At 44.4% G+C, this 15,717-nt stretch overlaps 1 protein-coding gene across 1 annotated transcript in view; it reads right to left on the bottom strand.

Moving 5' to 3' along the window:
• The window catches only part of LOC102471526 (myosin regulatory light chain 12B), a 28,157-nt gene extending 12,522 nt beyond the window's left edge, over positions 1-15,635 (bottom strand). Inside the window, exon 1 of the mRNA XM_006146489.3 lies at positions 15,480-15,635. The gene's annotated coding sequence lies outside the window, so the exon portion shown is untranslated. The remainder of the gene's footprint in view (positions 1-15,479) is intronic.
• Between the last annotated feature and the right edge of the window lie 82 nt (positions 15,636-15,717).

Below are 15,717 nucleotides of genomic sequence, written 5' to 3'. Positions count from 1 at the left end.
GAGCCCTTACCCACAAAATAGGTTGTTCCATCATCCTGACACTCTTGGAGGGTGACCAAATTGACGCAGGACTTGTAGCCTCGCTCATGGTGCACGAGTATCAGCTGGCTTGGGAGCCCCAGAATGACTATGGGATTGTAAATCCCTGGCAGGTGGTCTATCATTGGTTAGTAAGTGCCTGGTTGCAGCCAGGTGCCTGATACAGGAGAGCATGGGTCGCATTAGTGAACGTAATTACTCTCGGATCAAGCTGGGGGTCCATCCGAGGTGTACGGAGCCTCAACTACACTCAAGGAGCCTGAGGTTTATGCCTCTGTGGATGGCGGCCTGAGCCTCTGTAGGACATTCACCTCCTCTATCTGGGAGCCAATACTGTCTGAGACCTGCGTATCAAACCCATTTCCCTGAGGGGGGACAACTGTAACAATCATGGCTCCCTGAGCTCTTACCCACAAAATAGGTTGTTCCATCATCCTGACACTCTTGGAGGGTGACCAAATTGACGCAGGACTTGTAGCCTCGCTCATGGTGCACGAGTATCAGCTGGCTTGGGAGCCCCAGAATGACTATGGGATTGTAAATCCCTGGCAGGTGGTCTATCATTGGTTAGTAAGTGCCTGGTTGTTGCAGCCAGAGTTGCTTGCTGGGTGGTTTGGTTGCACCATTTGAGGCAAGGGGAGGTAGGTGCCTGTCAGCCTTGGTAAAAGAGCAAGGGCCAGGGTCAGGAGTATCATTAAAGCAAAATCAGTATTAGGAACAGAACCCCAATGAAAATGCCTCCAGTTAGTTAACCCAGGCATCTTAGGCCTATCAAGGCTCCTACTACCGAGAGGTACAATATTGCTAGCAAAATCCTCTCCCATAACTTCCAGCCCCTTGGGGCCACTGCTGTCAGACCAATGGAGAGAAGCACAGCCAGCACTATGGGAGGGGCTAGGAATTGGAAACTGTAAGGGTATGGTGGGGGTGTCATCCGTCACTGTCCTCAAGCTTCTGCCGTGCATAGATTGGTTAGTGTCCATAGTGACCAAATCAGGGCTGTACACTCAAGCTTCCACCGTGCATAGATCAGTCAGTGTCTGGAGTGACCAAAACAGGGCTGTACACTCCTCAAGCTTCTGCCATGCATAGAGCAGCCAGCCCAGGAGTGGCTGCAGCACGGCTGCAGTCTCGATGACAGGTCTGTCCTCTGGAAGGTTATTTCAGTCAGCTGCTCAGGGTGGTTCAACCTCCTCCAGGTCCCAGGGTCCTCTGGTGCTGCAGCTTGCTTCACTCATGAGCGGTGGATTCACAGGGCTAGCCCTGCAACCTTAACTCATTTCTGCTGGGTGCCTTGGGGGCAAATATTCGCCATTCCTCCTCCTGGGGCACTGTCACAGTTAGGATTTTGGCAGGACTGACATTAAAGCAGCTGAGCCTGATGAGTCAAAGCTGATATGTGCTCTAAGTTCAGTTAACAGGTTCCTTCCCAGCAATGGGACTGGGCAATCAAGCAGGTACAAGAACTTGTGGGTAACTGTCCCCCTGATTGGCAGCTTCTTGCCTGCAAGAAGGGCTGGTAGTAGAGTTGCTCTGCCTTCCATAATAGCCCCATTTGCGCCTATCTATGGGGGTCCTTGGGTCTCCGGAAGGGTCACCTTAAGAGTGAGGTTGCCCGGGTTGCAGTGGCTCACCAGGTGCCAGTGGGTGAGGCAGAATCTGGGAGCGGGGTATGGGATGGCTGGTAGCGGCCCCCTGAGCTGGCAGAGCTGGCGCTGGCTCCTCAGGCTACTCTTCAGGCCGGGGGTGGTGGTGGGACACCTGGGGGCAGGGTTTCAATTACTAGCTCGGCCAGGACATATGGGGGTAGAGCTGCTAATGGCTTCTCTTTTTTTGGGGGTGGGGGGAGACTGTGGCATTGAAACCATGAGGTTTTTTCTTGGGTCAGAGTTTGGCACTGGGGGCATAACACAGGTGGCCAAAATAGTGTATTGGTTTTTCCCTCTTATGCATATTTGCACCCAGGGCAGAATGACTTCTGCTCTCTATAGCCAGGAGTGCCAGTAGCAACGCTGCACATAGCCCACACAGTAGGGAGATGTACGGTTTTCTGTGGTGGCCATCCAACCTTGAAAGAGGGCCATTCAACCTCACAGAGGGCTCTCAACTTCTCTGGTTTCATTTTAACTCCATAAACACCAGAGGAGCCCCTTTAAAAATAAGTCAGCATACAGTCCAGCACAGTGGGCTTAGATGACTTGGATTGAGGTTTTCCTATATCTCAAATATCTCTGACCTCTCTAGTTAACAAAAGCCTGCACTTCCCAGAAGTCTCGGGACATCACTAGTTAGAAGTGACAGATGAGGAAACGCCGAGGGACGAGGGACGGCAAAGCCTGAGGGTGGGCCTTAGCTCAGAGGCTCAGAAGCTGTGCAGCTTCCCCAGGGCACTGCTGAAAAGGCCAGCCAGTGTAGGTGGTAAGTTTGTTCCAGTTTGCAGGAGGGCCTCAGCAAGGGCTGAAATGAGGAGGACCACAGTGGCCTCTCTGGGGTCCATCCTCTCAAGTCTTCTAATGGTGGGTACCCCGGTGCTGGAGAGGGGTATTTCTGTGGCAGGTGGCAGGAAATACCCCTCCCTTGTCTTTGGACTAAGGAGTGGAAATCTGTAGAGCTAATTGACGAGGGAAGGCTATCTAGGTAGAGGGTGATGCTTGCCCTTTCCTTCCCCAAACAGAGTGGGCAGGTTTGCTCTGTGGTGGAAGTCTTTGTAGGAGTGTCCAGACGGCTCTGGAAGGATGTTTTTCGTTACAGTTGAGAGGAACTCGTGTCCTAGCTTCAGAGGACAGAACTGGCGACCTGACATTCACTACTCTATCCTCCTTTACAGGGAAAGCCCTCCCACCAGCATGTGTGTCCTCCCTCCCATGAACAGTGTCACAACAAAGAGTGGGTGCCCTTCCAGAGGGTACCAATTAGGTGTCTGTCTGGCCGTGTCCCCCACAGGTTTTGTGTAGTTCCTTGGCAATAAGCAATCAGATATAGAAACTCTGTGGGATTGAATGCATAGAGAGGGAAGGGGTTGTCCCTCAGGGCCAATTTTGCCATTTAGCCTTCATGGAACTACCACAGATATGCACTTAAACAGACCCAATCATGCTCTGTAGCGAGAAGCTGTGGAGCCACAAACACATTTGCTCGTCACAAACACTCATGTCATTCAGAGGTTACATATTCCCTCCCCACACCAGCCAATTACCAGATGAACCCTAACTGCTGGTTCTGCGACCGAAGGAGAGGGATCAGGTCTCTTCTTCTACTCAATCCAAGTAGGTCTGGCTAGGACTCTACAGATGCCCGGGGGCTTACCAGATTACCAGAGCTGACCAAGGTTGATGCAGCAGGTTCCAGGAGTTGGTCCTTCACTCCAATTGGAGTCGATGATCCAGGAACACTCGGTCTCAGGGCAGGCACCCTGGCTGAGGGATCCCATCAAACGAGATGGGGATGCGTCTGTTTCTCCATACTGCAGTGCCCATCCCGGGGTTGGGGTAGGGGGGATGCCCTGGGATCGGTGGCTCAAAGGGCCAGTCTGATTCCATTTCCCAGCCAACGCACCAGAAAACTAGACACTGAGGAACAGAAAGCAGGACTCGGAGAGATTAGAACTATTTATTATGCTGGTAGGCACAGAGGAGTAACACTCTAAAACTCTGGACTCAGTCTTTTATGGGGAAATTGGGGAAGGGGCTCACTACCCATCCTATGCAGCATCAAAGGGAGGAGGCAGAGAAATAGGAAGTCTAATCTATTCAAGGTACCAATCTATTCAAGGTTTTCAGGTTACCAGTAGCTCTGGGGAGGGGCATTAAGTTTCCCCAGAGAGCAGTAATCTTATGCAGCTATCAGCCCTGAGTTATTCATTAATTCAGGGTCTCTCCATAACAATTCTATCTCAGTTCCCTTATTTCTATGACTGGTTTGCCTCCATCTTATCCTTAGATTTTTAATCTCCACTCACTTAAATATTCATGCTTTCCAGCATTCTGGCAGTACATGGCTTACAGTTCCTCTCACTGTTTGTATTAGGATGATCTCATCAGCTCTCACTGTTGTGACAACACCTGTGACTCCCAACTCTGTATATATAGATTCAATCTTTACCTTGAGCTTTGGATTCAAATATCCAACTACCTGTAAAAGAAACCCCTCTGGATGTCCTAGACACCTCATAATCAAGATGTTGAAAACCAGATTCACTATCTTCCCTCTCAACTTTCCCATCTTTCTGTTTTGTTCTCTATTCACTTACCATCATCTGCCTACTCACCAAGACAGAAACCTAGGAATCATTCTCCACAAATTCCTCTCCCTGATGAATCAAGCTTTTCCTCTTAAATATTTCTCAAATTAACTCATCCTCCTCATTCCTCTGCTGCCACCTTAAACTAGACCTTTAATGTAGAGTATTTCTATGACCTCCTAACCCGTCTCCTTGCTTCTCACAAAACTACCCTTTCTACATTGATCAAAGTGTCTTACAACATAAATATGACTTCTTTATTCCACTTCTTAAATCCTTGGCTCTCATTGGGGCCAGCAGGAGACATGGTGGCTAAGGTGCTGGACTCCCACATGGCTGATAGTAGTTTGAGTCCTGGACCTGGTGACTTGCAAAATCACACCAGGCACGTGTGTGTGAGTGCCCAAAATCCCAAGAGGAAAATAGAGAAGAAGGGATTGTGGCATGGTTATCCCCCTTGGGGGAGATTTCTCACTTTCTCCTTCTCTGTCTCTCTCTGGTGAGTACATGAACCCTATGTCAAAACCTTAAAAAAATTTTTTTTTTAAATCCAGAGCCAGCAATTGGCGTAATGGCTATGTCACTGGACTTCCATGAGGTCGACTGTTGTTCGAGTCCCGGACCTGGTGGCTTAAACTCACACTGGGTGCATGTGCATGCATGCCCAAGATCCCAAGAGGAGAATGGAGGAGAAGGAATAGCGGTGTGGCCATCCCCCACGGAAAGTGATTTCTTGTTTTCTGTCTCTCTGTCTCTCTCTGTCTTTTTGGCAAGCACAAGCACAAACCTCCCCCCCTCAAAAAAACAAAACAAAACAAAAACAAAAACAACCTTTGGCTCTTCACTTCCTAAAGGAAGTTCTTCAACATGGCACACAACATCCTTTTCTACTCTAAAATGACATTTCCAGCTTCATCTCTAGCCATCCTCTGCTTTGTACTTTTCCTTCAGCAACATCAGACTGCTTCTATGTCCTTACATGCAGTTTCTTACCTCGTGTACTTTTGCTGATGTTTTTCTAGCCCCAGGTGCCCTGGCCCACTTCTCTGCTTTATAACTAGAGAGAGGGAATTAAAGGTCTACTCAACTTAGAACAACCCCCCACTTAATGAGTAACTCATGTGCTAGGCACATCATGTACATTAAATGAAACATGCCCACCTACAAATATAGAAACTGAAGATCAAAGATATCACCTAGTGGCAGAGCTAGGATTCAAACCCTATTGATTATAGGTTACTTCTACCTATCTATACATGTTCTGTTTTGTAATAACCGGTCTTCTAGTTATTTTTGAATTTCACACAAATTTTTCTTTAAAAACCTTTCAATGTGGGGCCAGCAAGTTGGGATGTTGGATTCCCACATGATCTACTGCAGTTCAAGTCCTGGATCTAGAGGCTTGAAACACACCAGGTGTATTTGTGTGCATTCCCAAAATCTTAAGAGAATGGAGGAGAAAGGATTGTGGCATGGCCATTCCTCCTAGGGGAGCGATTTCTTGCTTTCTATCTCTCTTTGTCTCTATGGCAAGTACATGTACCCTACAGCAAAAATCTCTTTAACAAAACACTTTCAATGCTACCAACATAATTTAATATTGATTTCTGAGCAGCTACTCTCTTCTAAATTCAAATCCTAGACAAACTTGAGTTTTCTAATAAATTCAAACTATGTTGAAGGAACCTACATGAAGAACAGAACAACATACTGAATAAATAAATTTTGAATGGCACTCCTGAAATTGTGCAGTGTAGCAGCTCTACCCTGTGCAGTGTAGCAGCTCCACCTGGGTTTAATCAAGTGGCAATATTTTCTACCAGTCATGGTTTTAGTTTAAAACCTCTACATAAGACTGTCAAATTATTAATGCTGGGGTCAGCAGGTGGTGTGATAGTTGAGGTGTTGGATTCCCATGTGGCCAACTGCAATTTGGGTCCCAGACTTGGTGGCTCGCTTTCTTGTTTTCCCTCTCTCTCTCACACATGCCTTGCAGCAAAATTTAAAAATAATGATGATAAACAGAATTAAATAATTATTTGAAAAAAATTATTAATGTTTATCCTATAAGCTCTTTTTATCCTACTCTTAAACTAAAATTACAGAAAATAACCATATAAGACATAGCACATTATATAATGAATAACTGAGAATAGCAGTAAAGTCACTTCTTCCTTGATCTTCAAAATGTTTATTATTGCTGTATATTTTTAACATAAAGTGAACTAAAAAACATAGGCAGTGCTCACAGTCGTTACATCAAGTGCAAGGATGTACCAATACTGGTATTACAGGTGGCTGCGGCATCAACTTACTTGATAACCAAAACATTTGCAAAGTCACCTGCAATACATATGTACAGATCAAAACATAGACACCATTGGACCAGCAGGTGGCGTGGTGGTTAAGGCACTGGACACTCCCACATGGCTGACCACACTTTGAGTCCTGGACCTGGTGGCTTGCTTTCTCACCTTCCCTCTTTCTCTCTCTGTGAATCTCTCTGGTCAAATTAAAAAAATAAAAATGAATGAACAAGTAAAATAAATCATTCTGTTTTGAGAGGTTTTTGCTATAGGGCGCATGCGCTCCAGACAGACAGAGAGATAGAAAGCGAGAAATTACCCCCCAGGGGGATGGCCACGCCGCAATCCCTTCTCCATTCTCCTCTCGGGATCTTGGGCACGCACGCACACGCGCCCGGCGTGAGTGTAAGCCACTGGGTCCAGGACACAAACTGCGGTCGACTACATGGGAGTCCAGCGACACAGCCATTACACTAACTGCTGGGCCCTAAAATAAATAATTCTTTAAAAAAAAAAAAAAACCCACAGACACCATTAAGCAGAAATTGTCTGTGAACTTCATTCAGCCTTTATCAGAATCTTAGGAAAGATGCTTAGAGAGCATATCCTGTCACTACCTATGATTTCCTTGATACTCCTTTGAGGCTTATTCCTTTAAGTATCTTAAGCTAGCTAGTTGCTGTCAAGTAAATATGGATCTTATAGTAGTTAATCTCCTGGTTTCAATCTAGGCTGCACATTAGAATGTCTTCAATAGTTTTGAAAAACTGATGTCTTGGTCATTGTCTAGCCCAACTGATACTGAATGTCTGAGAGTGGGGCCCAGGCACCTATATTCTGGAAACAATGCATTGGGGGCTAGGTGGTGGTGTACTGGTAACTCAACTAGACACACATGAGAAAGGCCCTGAGTTGCAAATCCAGGGCATGCATATATGTGTTTCATGATCTGTCAAAGGAGGCTACTGGGATTGCTTGTTTCTCTCCCTTTCTGTCCCTCAAGAAATTAAAAAAAAAAAAAAAAAAGCACCAGGTGATTCTAATGCACAGGGAAAGTTGACAACTATTGATACTGGGAGATCACTAAGTTAGCAATTTATATTACACAGATTGTTTATACATCTAGTTCTGCTTAATTTTTTTATGTTGGTCGTTTAACAGAGATGTTGGGAACCTGGATTCTAATCCCAGTTTGGTCATTCACAAACTATATGACCTCTGGTCATTTGCTTTCTTGGGCCTCATTTTTCTCATCCACAAAATAGAAGGCTTAGGTAAATCAGAAACCATAAACTGGCAGCTACAAAACTACATGCTGTTTGTAGGGAGGTTCGTTTAGTATCTTTAAAATGCCTCTCTTAAAAATGGATTATTATGGGGCTGCCAGGTGGCATCATGGTTAAGGAGGACTCCCACATGGTCGACCACAGTTTCAGTCCCAGACCTGGCAGCTTGTTTTCCCCCTCTCTATCTCTCTCTCTCTCTCTCTCTGTGTTTCTCTCTGGTGAGCACATGTGCCTTTCAGCAAATTAAAATAATAATTATAATAACAAATAATTAGAAAAATAGATTATTTCGCCAACAATTAATACAATGAACATTTTGGGGACTGGTAGGTGGCATGGTGGTTAAGGTACTGGACTCCCAAAGGCCAACTGTGGTTACAGTCCCAGACTTGGTGGCTTGCTTTCTCACTTTCCCTCTTTCTGGTCAAATTAAAATAGTAATAATAATGATGGATAAGATGAAGTAATTTCTAAAAAAAAAAAAATAACATTTCCCATAAATACTTAAATTTCAGACATCCTGAACAACTGCATGACAAGAAATCACTTAGACCAGCCCCATAGCCTAGACAATAGGGGAACCAAATCCTATATGGCTGACTGTGGTTTGAATTCTAGCCCAGCAGCTTGAGAAGCATGTAGGGCTTCTATATACGTGTGCCCAAAATCTCAACAGGCTGGAGAAATGGAGGAAAAGAGGTTGCAACATGTCCATGCCCCTTTAGGAATGCTTTCTCCTTCTTCCTCTCTGTTTCTCTGGTAAGCATAGTCGCCCTCTGGCAAAAAAAAAAAAAAAAAAAGCCCAAAAAACAACAAAAAACCCCTGACCAGTATCTCCAAATTCCTGCAAATAATGAGTATTCAATGAGCAATTCCCACAACTTTCTACATCTTATTCTAGCTGGTATTAATTTATGTTACCTATCTGGCATTTGAGTATCTGAATTTGCATCTCTCTATTTTTTTTGTTTGTTTTTTAAGTTTATTTCCTGAAAGAGAAAAACTGTGCACATGAGAGCATGCATGCACACACACACACACACACACACACACACACACACCTGAGGTGCAGGTGCATTTTCAACAGTGTCTTCATATCACAACCCTCCCCTTAGCCCTGTAATAAGCCAGGATCATAAGCAAGCTCAAGAGTGTGCCTGACATGTTCAAGCAAACCAAGAAACAACCCTGTAGTCTTTCCACCTGGTCTCCAGCATCGTGCAGCATCCTACTGCCTATGCCACCACAGCTGGGCCTAAACTTGCTCCTCTGGTCATGGTGGTGGACAGGCTCCAAGACTGCCCTCAACAATTCTCATCCATTTGTGCAGTGCCCTCCAAGAGTGAAAAGTGACCTGTGCAGGGAACCAGCAGGTGGAGGGGTGGTTAAGGTACTGGATACTCCCACATGGCTGACCGTGGTTCAAGTCCTGGCTTGCTTTCTCACCTTTTCTCTCTAGTCAAATTAAAATAAGTGAATGAATAAATAAAATTAAGTAAATTATTCTTTTTATCTTTTTGGAGAAGTTTTTGCTATAGGGTGTGTGTACTCACCAGAGAGAGAGAGAGAGAGAGAGAGAGAGAGAGAGAGAAAGTGAGAAATCACCCCCCAAAGACGATCCCTTCTCCACCATCTTCCTCTCGGGATCTTAAAGTGAGAAATCACCCCCCAAAGAGGATAGCCACGCCACAATCCCTTCTCCTCCATTTTCCTCTCGGGATCTTGGGCACGCACGCACATGCGTGAATTTTAAGCCATCGGGTCCGGGACTCGAACCGTGGTCGACTACATGGGAGTCCAGTTACATAGCTATTATGTTAACTGCTGGTCCCCAGTAAATAATTCTTTAAAAAAAGAAAAAAAGTGACCCATGTAACCAACAGTATATTGTGAAATGATGGTGTGTGACTTTCTCATAACAGACATTGCAGATTCTGTCTCCCTCTCTCCTGGATCACTCAGTCTGCAGCAGCCAGTACCAGGCCATGAAGAGACTCACACAGCTCTACAGAAAGGTGCACATGGCAGGAAATGTCCAGCACCAAACTTCCTCCAAGCAAATGCAGCCCAGGCTGACATTAGGACAACAAATTTAAGAGAAAGACTGGGCCAGAACCACCCAGTTAAGTTGCTCTGGAATCCTTGACCCTCAGAAACTTGTTTTTTAGGATGCTGTTTTAGAGTAATTTGTTACACACCAATAGAAAACTAATAAAGCCATTGTTTCCCTGACCTCTTTAATGCCAAAATAGGGCAATACCTTTATTTCAGAATTATAGACAGAATTCTAGAAAGCTCAAAGGAACCACAGTCAAGTTTGCACTGGATAAAGAATTTTCTATTTCTGGTTAGAAAAGTTTAACTCCTTCTATTCAATTTCCATGCAAGTTCTGCAGGTTCCTTTTTAAACTCCAAGAGTCACCTTTTCGTCAACATCCTTGATTGCCTCTATCCTATTCTTCTGGCTGATAATCCTCTGCTGATCTGCTTTTCTTGCATCCTAATGTTCAATGGTTGGGAAACTGGTAGGATTAAGGTATCACTCAAAAATTAGGTAATTGGGGACAAGAGGGAGGAGAAGCTGGTTTTGTGTACAAAAGATGGTAAAGAATTCAAGTTTTAACAGTGCTCTTATAGAATACATAGTAAAGATGCAGAGGGGACAGGATGCTTTTTTTTGGAAGGGGGTTGTTTAGCAAGGCTGATGAGAATGATGAACTCACACTGAAAAGCAGATAGTAGTTCTTGGACTAAATCCTAAAGTCATTTTTTATTCAATCTCATTTCATCAAGGTCTATCAGAATCTTTATCATGAACTTCCATGTCCAAGACTAATGTTTGTTCTAATTGGGAGGATCAAATGACTAGATACATGCGCAACAGTCTGAAAACTATATTGTATTTAAACCAATTATAAAGAGAATTTAGTATATAATCAAGTTAAAGTACTTCACAAAATTAACCTCATATACTCAGTGAAATACAATTGTTTTGTTACTGGGTCATCAGGAAAGTAATGACACACTTTTACATAGAAAACTATGTCATGACTTTCTCGACAACCCAATTGCTCATTTAAGACAGTTCAACCATGTCACAGTTCTCCTGCCTCAGCCTTCCCAAACTGCTGGTATTACAAATGTATATACCATGCCTGGCCATTAGCCTGGACCAGCATCAAACCCAGGCCTCTTATATGGTCCCAGCCTGATAAATACAGCATTTCAGCACTATAGGTCATATTGCTAGACCCTAATGTTTTTATGTTTCAAATAAAAAGAAATAATTGGTTCCATAAATTATTATTCCTATTTCTTTCAGAGAGCAAAACTCAAATTGTTACCACTTTTCTCTTAATACCAAGTAAACTTCCTTCAGTATATATATTTTAACACTTACCACATACTTTCATTTCTTTTCTACTGTAGGTTTATGATCATCCCAGTCGGCAGTAAACTTTCCATCCTCTTAACTCCCATATCATTTTGTTTTATTACAGTGAAATTTATATAGTGAAGTGTACAATCTTAACAGTAAGTTTTTGTTAACATATACACCCATGTGCCCATCTCTCCAATTAAGTCACAAAGGCGTATGAAAAGTTCCCTCTGAGTCAATCATCTTCTCCCATTATCAGCTATTGTTCAGATTTCTATTATCATAGATTAGTCTGCATTTGAACTACTTATAACTAGAATTATACACTGTACCTTCTCACATGTCTGACATCGTTTTCACTCAATATGTTTTTGAGATTCACTTTGTTGAGTTTACCAGTGGCTCTTTTTTTGTTGTTGTTGCTGAGTAGAAGTATACTGCCATATAATTTGCAAATACTTTTTCAAAATTAATTATTTTATTTAACTTTATTTATTTATTTAAATTTGACCCGAGAGGGACAGAATGAGAGCAAGAGCGAGATCGAGAGCAAGAGAAAGAGAGCAAGCCTTCAGGTCTGGAACTTAAACCATGGTCAGTCATGTGGGAGTCCAGCGCCTTTAACCACCATACCACCTGCTGGCCCCACAAATACATTTTATGGCTTTTGCCTATCCACCTTGGATTGTAGGGTCTAGCAGAAGGCCTTGCACATAGCAGATGCTCAATAAATAAGTTAAGCAAATACATACAATTCCTTCTTGACACAATAGAATTACATGACCAGATTATTATAAGGTAGGTCATGTTTCTAAACTGAAGCTTTTCTTGCTGGTCTCCCCATGGTTTAGCATAAACTCCATGGGTCTCTTCCCCAAAAGGTTCTTTTTATACTTTTAATTTTTTTTTTAGATTTTTGTCATGGAGCATGTGTGCTCTCTGGAGAGAGATGGAGATAAAGAGAACGTGGGAAATCACTCCCCAAGCCACAATCCCTTCTCCATTCTTGTCTCAGGATTTGGTATGCATGCACACACAGCACGTTTTTCAAGCAGCAGGGTCCAGGCTTCAAAGTACAGAGAGGGCCAGGTGGGATCCAGTGCCTTAACCACATCACCTGCTGGGCCCCCAAGAAATTCTTAACAAAACTTATCAGCAATCCCTAGCTCCATACCTGGAAGGAACAGAAAAAGGGACAAGATGTGCCAGGCACTGATCTAAGCATTTCATATGTATTAACACATTTAATCCTTATAACCATTATGTTATAGCTACTGTTAATACTGTCATTTCTCAGGTAAGAAAATTAAGCCAGCAGGTGGCATGGTGGTCAAAGGTGCTGGATTCTCACATGGCTGACCGTGGTTCAAGTCCTGGACCTGGTTTGTTGCTTCCTCACTTTCCCCTTCTCTCTCTCTGTCCCTCTCTGATCAAATTTTAAAAATTGTAACTACAAATGGAATTAAATAAATAATTCTTTAAAAAAAAAAAGAAAATTAAGGCAAAGAAAATAAACAACTTGCTATATAGCTAGAACACGGTAGATCTTACAGCCAGAATCTGTACTCAAGAAGCCTAGCTACAGTGCTTATACCATTAGCCCTTAATATCCTGCACATAGGTAACTGAAACTTTCTACCATGAAAATGTGGATAGCTGGGGATAACAAGCAATGTGAATATACAGTTAATGTGTAAAGTGACAAGATCCCAATTAAATATGCTGCCATGTGGTACTGTTATGATTTGGATGATGGTTTATCCCCCAAAGTTTCATGATCTGGAATCTGTCCTAGCGGGCAGTGGTGACTAAATCATGATTTGGCCATGGAGACACTGGACTTATGAATGGATTAATGTCTCCATGACAATTCTAACTCTCCTGAGGAGTTAGTTTTTGCAAGAGCAGGTTATTAAAAAAGTTGTACACAACTTCCACTCCCTCTGCATACACCTGCCATCTGTCTGCTCCTGTTAGCCATGTTGTACATCTTTGGACTTTATGGCCCCTAAAACTGTGAGTTAAACTTCTATTCATAAATCTCCCAGTCTCAGTCTTTGAATCTAGAAACAAAAGGAAAACAAGTCCCATTTAGGAATTCTAAGTCCTCTTATCTTCCTAACTTTAGGAACCCTCACCTGGGGAATCTGTTCTTCAGAAGTTGTAGTTTCTTTTTTAATCCAAACTGTTCCATTAAAGCATAAATATCTAGTTGAATAAAAGTAGTTTCATCAACAGAGCCCAAACAAAAAGCTGTACACTAGTATGACATAGAGGCGGATCCACCTGAGGTTTAACAATGAAAATGGGTGGTACCATATGAATTCCTTCAGCGACCTTGGACAAATGACCTCACCACTCTAATTTTCAGCTTCCTCAAATATAAAACAAAAGAATTTAATAAGATAATCTGTAAGATCTATCCAATTCTAAAATTCTATGATTCTTCTTTTACCAAAAGATCATTCCAAATTCACCTTAAAAACTACCAAACTAATCCTCTAATCACCCCTGTCTTTATATTACTCCCTTAGTGTAAGAATCCAAAATGACTCACTAAGGCCTCTTACATAATCTTTTATATCTTGTTCTTTTTCTTTTTCTCTTGTTCTTTTTCAAGATATCCATAAAAAGCTCCCACTTACCCACCTACCAACCTACCTATCCTTATTTGTAACTATTGTTCATTACAGTTCAGTTCAAGCTGGTCTCCCACTGTCTCTTTCTTCTATTTCTCACTCTTTTTTTTTTTTCAAGTTTATTACAGGCACCTGCACTGGCAAAAGAGAGAGAAAGAGACAGCGAGAGAGAGAAAGAGAGCGAGACACCCTCCCCCCCCCAAAGCCACACGCAGTCCCTTCTATGCTCTCCTCTCAGGTTTTTGGGCACGTAGTCACACCTGTCCAGTGTGATTTTAAAGAGCAGGGGCCAGAAATCCTCTAATCACCCCTGTCTTTATATTACTCCCTTAGTGTAAGAATCCAAAATGACTCACTAAGGACTCTTACATAATCTTTTATATCTTGTTCTTTTTCTTTTTCTCTTGTTCTTTTTCAAGATATCCATAAAAAGCTCCCACTTACCCACCTACCAACCTACCTATCCTTATTTGTAACTATTGTTCATTACAGTTCAGTTCAAGCTGGTCTCCCACTGTCTCTTTCTTCTATTTCTCACTCTTTTTTTTTTTCAAGTTTATTACAGGCACCTGCACTGGCAAAAGAGAGAGAAAGAGACAGCGAGAGAGAGAAAGAGAGCGAGACACCCTCCCCCCCCCAAAGCCACACGCAGTCCCTTCTATGCTCTCCTCTCAGGTTTTTGGGCACGTAGTCACACCTGTCCAGTGTGATTTTAAAGAGCAGGGGCCAGAACTGGAACCGCACAGACAGCCCTGTGGAATCCAGTGGCCTTAACCAGCATGCCTCCTGGCTGGCCCCCCTCTGTCTCTTTAGCATGACACAATTTCCGTCTTTTGAGTTTTTGCTTTATTACCTCTTACTATAGATTCAGAAATACCAAGTTCTCCCTGCTAGGGCTGAATCCAAGACTGCCCTTCTCCAAGGAAGCCTTACTGAATTCTGTTATTTTTTCCTTTTATCAATCAACACAAGTGAACTAAATTTTTACAAGATGCGAGATTTTCAAAAAAGAGCCACAAATCCTAGGTAAATGGTGACGCTAGCCGATGCTAACCATGTAGTCCGGACCCGGTTCTCTGAGAGCTTCCCTGGAACTTCACCTTGGTCAAGAACCATGCATTAGCAGATTCCTGTAAACCACCCCCCACAAGCCTCTGGCAGAGCGCGGGTCACAGCAGTGGCTCCCTACAACATGCCCAGTTGGCTCTCAGCACGCAGCGGGGTCAGCAGGGCAGGCGCTGGCTGCCGGGCCCCAGCGGTCCAAGGCTCCAGGTGCGTGAGGTCATCCAGGTGACGCAGGGGCCCACGCACTGCCGAGACCCGGCCACCTCTCCCAGGAGGGCGTCTCCTGGGCCGGCTTCCTCTGCCAGCAGCTTCCCGGCCTCTGGACTTCCAGGCCCCAGCCATGGCCGCTGCTATGGCTCTATCGCTGACCCTCCCGCCCCCTCAGACCCTGCGCTGGCTTCTTAGCCAACCTGACAGGTCCCGCTGTCGCCGGGCCGCTCTGGGGCGGGGTCCGGCCGCAGGCGCGCGGCAGAGGGGACGGATGCAGCCTGAGGGGCGTCGCGCGCGGGGCATCGCGCCACTCACCCGGCGCCACACACCAGAACCGGGGCTGCCCTGCGCGAGACGAGGAGCGACGGAGACGAGAGCAGGGATGTGGTCGGACAGTGGCGGCGCCGGCACTTCCTGCCTGGAGAGGCGGAGCGGAAGGCGCACCGGAAGGCGCGGCGGGCCCAACTGGGAGCGGGGGTGCGGCCTGCGTGCTCCCCGAGGAGGGCGCGGAGTCCGGGGGTCGGCGAGGAGCCAGGCCGCCTGGTCTGAGCGC

Source organism: Tupaia chinensis, unplaced genomic scaffold (genome assembly GCF_000334495.1).
Source record: "Tupaia chinensis unplaced genomic scaffold, TupChi_1.0 Scaffold000180_1, whole genome shotgun sequence".
Classification (NCBI taxonomy): Eukaryota; Metazoa; Chordata; class Mammalia; order Scandentia; family Tupaiidae; genus Tupaia; species Tupaia belangeri.
This window is presented reverse-complemented; position numbering and strand designations above follow the sequence as displayed.